This window comes from Apus apus, chromosome 2, assembly GCF_020740795.1.
Source record: "Apus apus isolate bApuApu2 chromosome 2, bApuApu2.pri.cur, whole genome shotgun sequence".
NCBI classification, from domain to species: domain Eukaryota; kingdom Metazoa; phylum Chordata; class Aves; order Apodiformes; family Apodidae; genus Apus; species Apus apus.
Window position 1 is genome coordinate 149760169 of NC_067283.1, and position 14075 is coordinate 149774243.

General features: G+C 42.5%; 1 protein-coding gene across 1 annotated transcript in view; it reads right to left on the minus strand.

Annotated features, from left to right (window-relative positions):
- Positions 1-13364, minus strand: part of ZFAT (zinc finger and AT-hook domain containing) — a 133858-nt gene extending 120494 nt beyond the window's left edge. The window contains exon 1 of the mRNA XM_051609739.1: positions 13193-13364. The gene's annotated coding sequence lies outside the window, so the exon portion shown is untranslated. The remainder of the gene's footprint in view (positions 1-13192) is intronic.
- Between the last annotated feature and the right edge of the window lie 711 nt (positions 13365-14075).

The following is a 14075-nucleotide window of genomic DNA, read 5'->3' on the forward strand; positions in this document are numbered from 1 at the left end:
AGGGCCAACTGCATCCTGGGCTGTATCAAAAGAAGTGTGGCCAGCAGATTGAGAGAGGTGATTCTGCCCCTATGCCCTGGTGAGACTTCACCTGGAATACTGTTTCCAGCTCTGGAGCCCCCACGACAAGAAAGATGTTAGAGCATATCCAGAGAAGGGCAATGAAAATGATCTGAGGGCTGGAGCACCTCTCTTATGAAGACAGGCTGAGGGAGTTGGGGTTGTTCAGACTGAAGAAGACGACTCTGGGAGGGACCTTATAGCGACCTTCCAATACCTAAAAGAGGCTACAAGAAGGCTGGGGAGGGCTTGTTCACTAGGGTATGTAACAACAGGACAAGGGATAATGGTTTTAACCTAGATAAAGGTAGATTTAGGTTTGACATGAGAGAAAAGTTCTTTAATGTAAGGTATGGTGTATCACTGGAACAGGTTGCCTTGAGAGGTGGTGGGGGCCTTATCCCTGGAGACGTTCAAGGTCAGGCTTGATGGGGCTCTGAGCAATCTGTTCCAGTGTGAGATGTCCCTGCGTGTTGTAGGGGGGTTGGACTAGATGACCTTTAGAGGTCTGAACAGCCCTAAGCCAAGCCATAAGCATTAGCCAAGTCCAGAAGCACATACTTCAATTTTGTTTCATCCAAAAGCAGCTCATTTGCATGTTGAGCAGGATCAGCAGCAAAGAACACCATTACCCAGCCTATACTGATAGGCTTTTTGGAGATAATACTGCACAATTATTCCGAAGTTAATCCTGACCCAATTTTTATTGGCTGCATGTTAAGTCACAAGACCTAAGCACTTATATTTTATGCATTCCTGCAAAATACAGAGTAATGAATGAATGCAGCAATTACATGCAGCTGAAGCCTTTGTAACACCTCAAATAGAGAACAACTGCACAACAAGAACATAATTTAGTGCAGTTCAGTATTTCTTTATAATTATCTTAATGAGGGAGGCTGTTGCACAACGACCATTCCAAAAAGATGAAGAAAATACTCACACAGCAGATCCTGCCTACTGGTGTGCTTTCAGGATGGTTTAAATTGAACATGGTAAAAGCACCGTGACAAAAGAGTGGTCCTGCTCTCTCCAAGTCATTCCTGCTTCCTCCACTGATACAGCAATTTTATAATTTCATGATGCAAGTTACTTGAACAATCACTATATTTAGCTGAAAACTAATCCTGGGGAAAAGAAAAAAAATCAGCTTTCTGCTACAGCAGGCAGCTGATCTCAGTCACTGGATGATAGTACAACCCTCAGCACCAACATGAAGAAGGTGCGGTATAGGGCAAGACTGCCTGTTTTGGTGGCAATATAGTGTTAAATCAACAGAGGTGTATTTTTTAACAACAGAAACCTTTCCCCACCACGTCCCCAAGAAAAAGACAGCAGTACTTAAGACATCTGGAATCAATGTTTCAAGTGGGTAACGCTTGAAGGTGAGTGAGCTTTATATCTCAAAGACACAGTAAACAACAACAAAAAGTGAATTTGACAAAATTATGCTCCCTTAAATGTAGTATCAACTTTATAACCATTTAGATGCAGCTTCAATACTTCCATGTCTTGCAACAGGAAACTGACATTGGAATTAAAAACAGCAAGTTGCCTTTCACTCTCTACATCAAAGTTCACTCAACTGCAAGTCTGAAATACACATTAACATGGAGCTGCCCCACAGACTTCTATGCCAGTCAGGCTCCACCTCCACAGAAACTGAGCAGGCCTTCCATGGAAACCACTTTTTCCTAAATGCTGGAGGAAGTCAGAAATCTGTCTTACGTTACCAACGCTCCACCTGCTGGCACATGGACAATACAGATTAGTCCAGAAAGCATCCTGACCTTGAGGAGGCACAGACAAGCCAAAAGAATGCAAGAATAAATGAAAATGTTTCAAAGTAGCCAAAAGCATCTAAAGCACTTAAAGGACCTAAGGCAAAACCTGTCCTAAGAGCTTGGCAGTATAAGACATTTCTGAATACTAATACCCCTGAAAAATACTTGTGAAAACTTCTAACCAAGGATGTGGTTCAAACCTCTTTTGGTGGCTGGTTGGCTACTAACACACAAGCATTAGTTACTTCATCAGCTCAAGGGTACAGCTCTGCAGAAACTTGCAAGAGAGATGAAAGCCAAGCCCAAAAGTAGACCTCCTATGCAAAACCAACATTAAGCCTGAACTTTCTACATTAAAACTTAAAACTGGAAGAGGGGAGATTTAGATTAGACATTAGAAGGAAATTCTTTAGTGTCAGGGTGGTGAGACACTGGCACAGGTTGCCCAGGGAAGCTGTGGAAGCCCCATCCCTGGAAGTATTCAAGGCCAGGTTGGATGGGGTTTGGAACAACCTGGTCTAGTGTGAAGTGTCCCTGTTCATGCAGGGGGGTTGTATTTAGATGGTCTTTAAGCTCCCTTCCAACCCAAACCATTCTATGATACTAATGAAATTAAAACTATAAAGTGAACTTGACTAGAGCCCAAAATAAAATCTTAAAGCCAGACATCTCCCCCAAAAAAATGAGTAAAAAAAAAACAACAAACAACAACTTAAGGCTTCCCACCACATTTCATAACATTTACATATGTAAAATAAAAATTAAGCACACGTGTAGCTTTTCATAGGAATCCTGTCCCACTCAGTTGATAAACCACATTATGTTTCCTGAAGAACATTTGAAGAGTAAGGATGCTACAGTCTTTAAGATTTATTTCACCTGTTGAAGGAGCTGAAATGTACACCTTCACACAGCTTTCCACCCAGTTGTCATCTCTTTCAATAGCTTTTTTTATAAGCCAAAGAAATCAGGATAAGTAACTGAAGAAAACTCTTGAGGTATTTGGAGATTTTCCTCTGCCTCTTCTAAGTTGTTTACCAGCAAGTGTGGGGCAGGTTACTGAAAGCACTTTTTGCAGACACCAACTACTTCTGCTCTTTATCTGAGTGACCAGCTGCAAATTCTCAGTCAGTTTTGGGGAACTTGTTTCTCTCTAGCAGAGGTCAGTGGAGATCATATTAGCTCAGCAGAAATGTTATAAAAACATCAAATTCCTCTAAGGAATCAATTATTTTTTTTTTAATTATAAAGAGATCAATTTAATGTACAGTATGTAACTTTCTTTCAAGATTAAGAATTAAAATGTACTGGTACTGGAGTAATTAAAACTGGAAATTACTAGAGTAATAAGCATCAGCCATAATATTTCTAGAATAAATATGTTCTGTGAAAATAGTAACATTAACATACAATAGAATCAATGAAGGTACACTTAAGAAAACACTGCAAATGTAGGCTCCCAGTCTCTGTGTAAAATAAACTCAAGCACCAACACACCAAAACCTCACCGCCCTCCCATAAAACCACCAAGTCAGCTGCCTTAGGTTCCACCTAAATGCAAGAGAGTATCATAATTGGCAATATTTGTCAAGCTCCATATGCAAATGAAAAAGCTCATATTTAATCAAACTCCAACTTCACTACAATACTATTTAAAAGCAGAACTCCTCAAACTAATTATATTCTCGAACTTAAAGCAGTAGCTTAAAAGACAGGAAACAGAGTTATCAATAACCTGTACACAACAGTTCTTCAATCTCCAGTGACCTGAACGTCCTGTCTGAACAAAGATTACCCAGACAGCTAAAATAAGTTCTTCATTCTACAGTAACTGGAGCAGGCACATACAGTTCAAGCTAACAGCATATCATAAACTGTCTAAACTAATATAGGAAAATTGTGTAGTAGCATATTTGTAAACTGACAGAAAACCAGTTCCTCTTTTCATTTCAAGCAGGTGACCTAAGGAGAAATTCCCCTTCTCACAAAAAGAAAAAAATAATAGAATCATAGAATCGCTAAGGTTGGAAGGCACTTCAAAGATCATCAAGTTCCAATCTCCCTGCCATGAGCAGGGAACCCTACCACTAGATCAGGTTGCACAAAACCTCATCCAATCTGGCCTTAAAAACCTCCAGGGATGGGGCATCAACAACCTCCCTGGGCAACCCATTCCAGTTCCTCATCACCCTTATAGGGAAGAATTTCTTCCTAGTGTCTAACCTAAATCTCCCCTCTCTCACTTTAAAACCATTATCCCTTGTCCTGTCACTATCTTCTCTGGTGAAAAGCCCCTCCCCAGCTTTCCTTTAGGCCCTTTCAAGTACGGGAAGGTGCTATAACGTCTCCCTGGAGCTCTCTCTTCTCCAGGCTGAACAGCCCCAACTCTCCCAGCCTGTCTTCATAGCAGAGGTGCTCTAGGCCTTTGATCATCTTGGTGGCCCTTCTCTGGACCCTTTCCAACAGGTCTATCTTTCTTGTGCTGAGGGCACCAGAACTGTACACAGTATTCCAGGTGGGGTCTGACCAGAGCAGAGGGGCAGAACCATGAATCATTAATGATTAACAGTTTTGAGAAATGCAGCAAAGGCTTGGTTTTATTGGGATTCCTGGTATCCTCAGGAGAAATTTAGAAGTAATACTACACATAATAGCAATTCAAACAGTGTAAATCAAGGTCTTATTTCTTAATTTACATATAAGCAAGAAGTCAGGTATCATTAACCACAACAATAAGGAACTTCACATTGAAATTTGCATTGTGTAAGAAAGAGCAACAAATAAACCAGTACTTCTCCCTGATATTGAAGTATGCAACTGTATTAACATACGAAATCACAGCTTCTATCAGTTTGTATGAACCAAGGAATGCTTAAGTACATAGATGTAGTTTGCTTTCCTGAGATTTTATTGCTTCTGGTTAATATTTGGCATAACCTGACTTTTAACTGAACCACCAGCTTAGCAGCTCCTGATCCAACTGGTCACTATATTCAAAGTGAAAAAACTCATTGTAAAATCTACATGAGGCTTTTAAACTCAAGTCAGCTACACAGGCTGAAATAAAATGAAAAAAAAACCACAACAAAACTACCACATGCCTAATCACATAATATCTGAAGATATCAACTGCTACATTTATCTTGTAACTAACAATATTAAAAGCATTGGATCAGATGCAATAACTCACTTTTCAAGTTAGAGTAATTGAACTAAAATCAGAGAGAAGAATCAAAAAAGCCAAATGTGTATTTTAAGCAAAGAACATCTCACAAGTTTCCTTGTTAAAGAATCTGTCATATCACAGCTGATTCAAGCTTTGAACAAGGCAAGCTTTGTTAACTGCTATAGTTTTCTTCTATAAAGGCTAGAGATACATCGTGCCAATCTTCACACAGCTCTAGAAGTCACCTTAACTTTTCTTGCTAGTTCTTTGAAATACTCCCTTGATATATTCAGAACAGATGAGGGACATGTTGCAGAAGACCTAGCTTCCCTGATACCAGAACATTCCTAGTGTTCCAGTGACCTCAAAGTGCCTGATCCTGCCAGCAGGCAGCTTATGTACCCCACAGCAAAGGGCTATGTGAAAATTAAGATGTCTTTGACCTACAGGAAGGTCACAGAATGACCATCAAGAAAAATGCTCTTTATCCCTGTAAGACAAAGGCAATGTTTTAAAGTATACACCTGTCAAACTGACATTAAGAATTAGTTAACTATAGTATTTCTTGTCTTAACCTAGTTTGATGGAAGAAATTTGTTTACTTATCCTTCTGGAAGTGAGTGCAATATTGATTAGTCTTAACTTAAAGTTTTACCAATTAAGTTTACTGAACAATCATTTCAGATAAGCGAAACTCCAAAAGAAGTAGATTGAGGGGCAATGATGAGAAACAATATTTATTTACAATCACAATCCATTTATAATCAGATAATTTAGTTATAAAGTTTATCACCAGTGCAACACTGTATCACATGTAGACTCCATAAAAAGTTGAATATACTCTCAGAAAACATCAGGTTAGTATAATGTGTATTGCCAAGTGTATGAGTAGGTTGTAAGAATGCATGTTAAAATAATGATGCATATCAAAATATGGACCAGTCTTTAAGCACAAAGGTGCCTGTCTCTAAGAAAAGCTATGAACAACTCACACCCTGTGCATCCCCAGCCTGAGTGGTAGTAAGGATGAGGCAAAAGAAAGGAAGATGTGGCAGAAAACTCACAGCAAATTAGTTTGAAATACTTAACCAAAGCCAACAGTGATGTGACACTATTGCCACGAGTACTGACTCTCCAGGTCCAACCACTGAGATGTGCCTTAGAAATTTCAGGTACCAGCAGCTGAAGAGCTAGACAGGTCACCACCTGCTTAAACCAGAACGGAGCTTTTAGCCTGTTCTACTTACACCATTTTGTTTCTAATTTCTGACTGAAGATTTCTGCCCTCTGTTTTACTATTCTGTTTGCCTGGTACTGAGGATATGGGGAAAGGAGAAAGTTCAGTGAAGGTTAAAAAAGAAAAAATACAATGTGCCAGCAGCCCTGGGCAGTTTGTACCCTGGGATATATGCTTAGGAAGCTCACGCACTAAGGAGCATGTTCTGCCAAGCTGCAGAGGGTCAGTGGGGCATCTTGTGTTGCCAAGCATCAGCTTTGGGAAACAGCACTTTCCAGAAGACACAAATTTGAGTCTTTTCTATAAGTTATCAACAGTACACGACATCCCTTACCCCTCACCCAAAATTGCAAATTTACACTGTGACTTCTGCATATAAAAGCGAGACTCAGCACACCGAACACTCCAGATGATAAAGCCGAGCAGTTTAAGATAATGCATAAAGAGCTCAGTCTTCAGGAACCCTTTGAACTTGAGAAGAATGACAGCCCTACATTTGGCTGAACCACGCTGTATCTGTGGAGAAAACAATGAAGTGAATGAATGAAGTCCTCTGAGGCTCATCTGGCATTTTGATTTATTACACTCATGTTAAGCCTCCAATGTTCATTCTCCACATGGCTCTGTCACAGCAAAAGATTCAGACTAACTTATTTCGTATTTTTGTTCTTTACCCATATTCTTCCAAATTCCACTAATACCACTTTGATATCCAACATTGTGTTGATTCAGTGCTAAACATAAGAATGAAACAGCCTTTTAGTGGTTTAGCTTCCTCATTCCCACAGGATTCAACATGCCCTCAGACATGAAACAATCTTATCTAGGGCACTTCTTGTGAATATTTTAATCTTTTTTTTTCCTTTATCTAACCTTCATTTCTGCACAAATATAGCCCTAATCCCTCAAACTTCTTGGGCTGTTAAAACCCTTTACTGGTGTGGCTCAGACTGAGGCATCCCAAGACAGTAGACAAGGAGCAAACTGCTATTACTGAAGGGTAACTTCAGGCAGAGAAAACTTATCTGTACTAAATCAATTTTAAACTACAAGGTGTGTTGTGCTTCTTCTCATTAAGTGCCAGCTCAGACAAAGCAATGCCTCTTTATTGGGTAGCAGAGCATTCTCCAGCTAAGACCAGTTCACTGCTGTTTTAATTTATGAAACTCCCTAAAATTGAAAAAAGTTTTCAAGCAAACTAGAGAAAATAAATTACATAAACAAATGATCACAAATGCATCTTGTTACCTTCTAGACCATTTCAGTTAAAAAAACCACATTTATCATCACACAGCACATTCTGCCCAGGCACTAAGATTTTAGGTCCTTTCAATATTATTCCACATGGTGTGGCAAAGATAGAGCTGGAAGCACACATCTTTCTACTCATCCCAGAAGTTCCTGCTGACAAAGGCAGGCATGCTGTCACCATTACATATGTTACCAGCTCCAAGATTTTTACCTTTCTGTTCCATAGATCACAAAAAGAAAAATCCCCACCAAGTTAAAAAATGCACAGAGCTTACTCACAGTCTATTCAGCTTGCTTCTCAATCTGATTATTCACCTGTTCTGTACTGACTGCCATCTGCCCACTCCTCCTGTCTGTCTCTGGCAGACTTCGTGCCATCTCATAAGCTTTTTTTTTTTTAGCATCTTCCTGCACACTTCTTCCAGGTCACTTATACATACAGTGAATAAACTTAATTGCAAGATTGTTTCCTGAGACTCCCCAGTCATTAAATTTCAAATTTATTCAAACGGAGAGGTTTTACCATGCAACACTTAAAAACTCCTACATAATTATTTCCTGTCTTTAAATACATTTAATATGTATATAAATATGTATATAAATATGTTTAAATACTTAAGACAGAAAAAAGATGGAAGACCAAGTCAGCCACTACTCATGCCTTTTTCCCCATTTAAACTGCAGCATGAGCACTAACCAGCAGTAGGTAAGTACAAGACTAAGCCTACAGGTATTTTTATTTTAGGCAAACAATCCACTGCTTCACAGAACTTGACAGTTGTCTCCATTAATTCTATGGCTGTTACAGCCAAATTTTATCAAGTGTTGAAAAGGGCTCTGGAATTAATTCTGTAGTTCCAATCTGGCCCTTTTATTAGCATCAGGAATGTTCATTTCCTAAGTTGTACATGACAGTTGCTTGAAACTCCATCTGGCTTTTTTATTTACACCAGGAACTTCCGTGCTAAGAGCTCATGAATATATTAACTGCACTGATTTTTTTCTTTCCTCTCCTAAAGAAAAAAAGTTTTCATCAAAACACTTAAGTAGAAATGAGCCTGTGAATGCCTGTTAGCATTTAGAAATTTAGGAAGTAACAAAGAAAGATGCCACATTTCTTTGCATAAGGAAGGTTTGTTGCTTTTTTTTTTTTTAAAAAAAAAAGGTAGAAAAATAAATCCAAAAGAGCCTTAATTTTACTCTGTCTGCCACTGACCTTTAGACCTGACACCCACTGCATCCTGTGAGAAATTTTTTCCAAGAGCCAACTTTCTTATAAATATTTTAGCAGATACAAGTATCCAGACTACCCCTCACTTGCTTACATCTACAGAATAAAAATACTATTGAATAATGACAATATATATGTGGACTTTCATATTCACATTAGTATCTGTAAAACTATAAAGTATAATGCAATTGTGTCATGAATGTGCTATAAGCAGGTGCTTCTGAAGTGTAATTTTTTTCTTTTTTATGGGCTTTACTTACAGCTACTCCAAGTCTCTAAAACACAATCAACTGCATTGGTGTCCATTTTCCTGCATATGCTTTTAGAACAGATTTGCATATGCTCCAAAAATAACAAAAGCATGAGAAAAAGCACATGCATTCCTAGATTTGTGATAAAAGCAGCAATAGTGATAATTCAATTCCCTACTCAAACTGAAAATTCAAGTCCCTCTTAGATGTTTTGCCAATAAATTTGCTTTAACTCTGCAAGAATGGCTTCCTTACAGGAATTTGTTTAGCTTTCAAGTGTCAAAGCACTGCACCTGCTCCTCTTCAGATAACCAGCCTCCTTGTCAAGTGTCATACTCCTCATTTCTCCATTACAATGATTGTGTTGTGCAGCATGGAACACACCACTTGTGGGAAGTCATAGGGAAGAATTCCTTGTGACGACCATAGGCCACATCAGCACTTCTCTCTATACGTGCAGCTCCACATCAACCCTTTACCCTCCTGTACATGGTTCCACTGAAGAACTGCACATCTTGGACAGTCATGTATATGACTGCACCACATCATTGCTCATAAGGAAACTTTCCAGCTGTACGAAACAAGCCATGGAGCCAGACAAGGCCAACCACATTTACCAAGACAGGTAAGCAGGAATTTGGCTCCCTTACACTGCTAAAGCACTAACAAAATAGGCTAGAGTATAAGGAAACATAAGATACTGTTCAAAGAAGGTGCCCAATGTACTTGGAATTAAACTATAAACATTGCATTACTGCAGGATTTTATGCCAGAGAGTTTCAGCTAGATTTAGCAAGAAAGAAAAACAGAAGGAATATTTGTTTTTTAGAGCTTACAATGGAAGATCTGCCTTAATTTCATCCATCAAGTGACAGTATCTTATGCATTATGCATCACTAAATGCTAACTACCAGTTTAAAGCATCAGTATCTGAGGGCACAATTCCTCTTGAGGGCCTTGTAACAAGAAATGCACGGTAATAATATATAAAACCTTTTATTTTCCAGTCTTTAATATTAACAAAGCTTCTGTTGAAACTTTAGTCCTCTGGTTTTTATGGGTGTTTTATCACCAGCCATCAAAACTGCATTAGTGGTCCAACTATGCATGGTACAGATCAAGGCTTCTGTCCAGTAAAACCTCTCTCATTATTATCTCCACTGCCACACGATGTCACAGTGGTTACAGACAGTTCCCATTAAGGGGCAGGGGGACGAGCTGTGTCTCAGTCCCAAGCTATTCCTCTGATGTCTCCCAGGAGAACAGTATAACACTTCTAGCACAGATCTCTTCAGCATGCTTGTAAGAAATTTACATGTAGACATTTGAGACAACAAGCAGGCCATAACTATTCAGCTCTCAAAACCTACAGTAAGATAATGCCAATGAATTTTTATGCATGAGAACAGCAGGACAGGATGTACAGGGCAAGCTTACATAAGACAAGTCACTGCTGGGAACTGACAGAAATGAATAGCATAAATGGCTCAGGAAAATGCTGATGTCACTTGCATACGTTTGGGTTGTGCTGGCCAAGTTTCTCTGATCCTAAAACTGGCATTTCTAGCTGTTGGTAAAACATCCCAGTTTCCTTTGTTTTACCAAGATGTTGAAGAACTTGTTTTGAAAATCCTTTGTTTCTTTCTAATATTAAGACAAGAGATAACAAAAATAAAATCCAAGAAGACTCTGCAGAACTTACAAGCAAGAATCTAAAGAAAAAACAGAAAATGTAATGGAGAACTGGAAAAAGCATGTAATTATGTACACAAATCCTTGCTCCTAATACTTACTGAAAAAATAGTTCAAGCACAACTCACCCGTTTTAAAATATGACCTCTGTAAACCTACTAAGGTCAATGAGACTTAGAGTAGTTACTCAGTGAGCCCTGCTTGCATAAATTAAAGATGCCTAAGGGTAGCTATGAAACCAGGTGTTTGACTTTTCCAGGGCACCTACATATTATGAATTAACAATGAACTGCCATTTTACCAGAGCAGTTTTCAGTTTTGTTAATAAAAAGACAAAAAAACCTCACAGACAACCCCAACTGTGTTGTGCTTAACTCCCCCTCAACACATAAAAGCTTTCCTATTTAATGTTAAAACTGATTAAAGAAGTTTCATATTAACTTGAGTAAACAAGTGAGAAACTATAGTTCAAATTACTTCAAAAAAAAACCCAAACAAAAACACAACCCTAAGATGTCAGTCAAATAAATCATCTTCTTGGTGTATCCTTCCACACTAGATTTAAAAAACAAACAAACCCCAACCAAAACCAACGAAAATCAGAGAGAGAAGTAATCTAGCTGCACAAGTTAACATAACGCAAAACTGTAAAGAGGGAAAACTTAGCTCCCCAAGGTCAGTACTGACAGCAGCAGCAACTCCCAGCTCTGTGCTTGGCTGCACACCACTTCAAAGCAGCATGTGAACCAGCACAGGTAACTCCTTCACAGTTCTAGGGACTCCTATACTGAAGTTTTTGCCTATGGCATACAAGGCATTTTCTATAGACAGCATCATATAAGGTGATAGGGAAAACACTGCTCCTAAAACTGAGCTACTCACTCGTACTACTCTTCCATTACACATGTAAGGAACTTTGTCAATTTCTTTAGTATTTTCTTGCAAATGCAGGGGAATGCTGAGCTAACATCCAGTTAATGCAACTACCTGACCCTGGCAAACAAAACTGAATGGCATCATAGTAAGATACAAACCAATGTAATTTCTTCATCACATCAAGTACAACAGGACACCTCACTTCCATTTCCCTACCAAAACACCAAATCTAACACCAGATAGCCAAGAGATGCCAGCCATCGGAGATAATCAGCCACATTAGAAATTCACAAGGTTTCCTTAGCAGTGGAAGGGGACACCAGCTTTGTTCTAGGCAAAGAGGAGGGGAAAAAAAACACAAACTATTTGCACTGTGGAATAGCAGCCCTGTGAAAGCGTGTGACAGTGCACTCTTCACAAAAATATGGAGTGCAAGACAATCACACAGTGCACATCACGGAGCGTCAAATGTTATTTAACATATTGTTAAGCAAACACCTATTTCCATCAAAGTGTTGCTACTACAGGAAAATTCTGCCAGCACAAGACCTGCATCCCAGCCATAGCCTCTATGCTTCTATAGTAGAAATAACACCACTATCTACCAGCTATTAATATGGCAGATAAACATTTCACAGCCACTAGCATATTTATTCACAGTATGCTTTGGCAAAGCAGCACTACTCCTGATCCATAAGCAAACATGGGGGCTGATGCAGAAAGACTGATTCAAGGTCACAGAGTAAGTGTGTGGTAAAGTAAGAAACTTCACCTGGTTTTGCCTTCGTGCAACTAATACTTTCTGAGTCATTGCTGCTCCTCTAAACTATTCTTTGAACATGAACAGACTGCCTATGGCATTCAAACTCTACATGCTAATAGCAGCTTCACTCCAGGGTTTTCTAAAATTAAAAAAAAAAAACACATGCCCAAGGGCCTTGCTCTATAGAGTCACAAAATCCTACTTCAGCAGTGGGCTGCTGCGGGGAAAAAAAGGGGATATGCGTGTGTATAAATAAATACATTATTAGGAAGTCTGCCTTGTTTGTGATTCAGCTTTCTCACTAAAGAAAAAACAGTTCGTGAATAGTTGTACTCCCTCGCGCTACCGGGCAAGGGCAAAGTGCAGGGAAGAAGGGGCAGTCAACTCGGGAGACAAGTTATGCAAAGCCGGAGGCCAGGCTGAGGGGCAGGAGTCCCTGCAGCCCACATGCACGCACAAAACGGCCCCCACAAGCAACAAAACCAACCCAACTTCTGTGCCGAGGTCAACGGTGTTACAGCGCGGCGAGGCGGGGGGGTGTGCAGAGCCTCACGGGCTGTGCGGCAGGAAAGGCACCCAGGGCCCGGGAGGACAAGGAGGCAGAGAACGGGGCGAGGCTCCTCTCCCTCCTCGCAAAACCCCGTCCCACTCCCTAGAGCAAAACGGGGTGCGGAGCCCCCCCCTCCCCTCCAGGCCCATCCTCGTCGCCGGGGGACGTCAGGCTGCAAAACCCCCTCCCCCCTCACGCAGCCCAAGACACCTCTGCCCCTCGGCGGAGGAAAGAGGCTCCCCCCGCACCCAGGGCTCCCTCCCCGCGTCCCGCGGAGGCCGCAGCCCGCCCCATCCCGCCTCCACAGCGGGGCGGCCGCGCTCGCCCGTACCTGTGAGGGGAGACGGCGGGGCAGGGGCTCCAGCGCCGGGACTGACGGGGGCTGCCTCGAACCCAACCCGCTCGCCCCCTGCGGCGGCCGGGCCGGCAGGGCCCCGGCAGGGCCCGCCCGGGGCCGCGTCCGCTCCTCGCCTTGAGTTTGACCTTTTCCGTGTCTCCGTCCCCGACACCCCGTGACGTCACTGCCATGGCAACCAATCCCCGCCTCCTCCCGCCTCGCGCGCGCGCGCCGTCAGGAGGGGGGGGGAGGGGGAGGGGGGGGGAGGGGGAGGAGGGGGGAGGGGGGGGCGGGGCCTCCCGCTCCCGCGGCCAATCAGCGCGCGCTCCCCCGCCCTCCCGCCCCGCCCCCCCCCCCCCCACCGGCGGCGCGCGCGCCCGGAGGCGGGAGGGGTGAGCGTGCGGGGAGCGCGCGGAGTGAGACGTCATCGGGAGCGCGGCGGCTGCGCTGCCCGCGTGTGCGTGCGCGTGCGCGTGAGTGTGCGTGCGCGTGCGCGTGAGTGTGCGTGCGCGGGTGGAGGGGCCGGAGGGGCTGGAGGGGCTGGACGGGGTGATGGGGCTGCACGGGGTGTAGGGGCTGCACAGGGTGTAGGAGCTGCACGGGGTGATGGGGCTGCACGGGGTGTAGGAGCGGCACGGGGTGTAGGGGCTTCATGGGGTGTAGGGGCTGCACGGGGTGTAGGAGCTGCACGGGGTGTAGGGGCTGCACGGGGTGTAAGGGCTTCATGGGGTGTAGGGGCTGCACGGGGTGTAGGGGCTTCATGGGGTGTAGGGGCTGCACGGGGTGTAGGAGCTGCACGGGGTGTAGGGGCTGCACGGGGTGTAGGAGCTGCACGGGGTGATGGGGCTGCACGGGGTGTAGGGGCTGCACGGGGTGA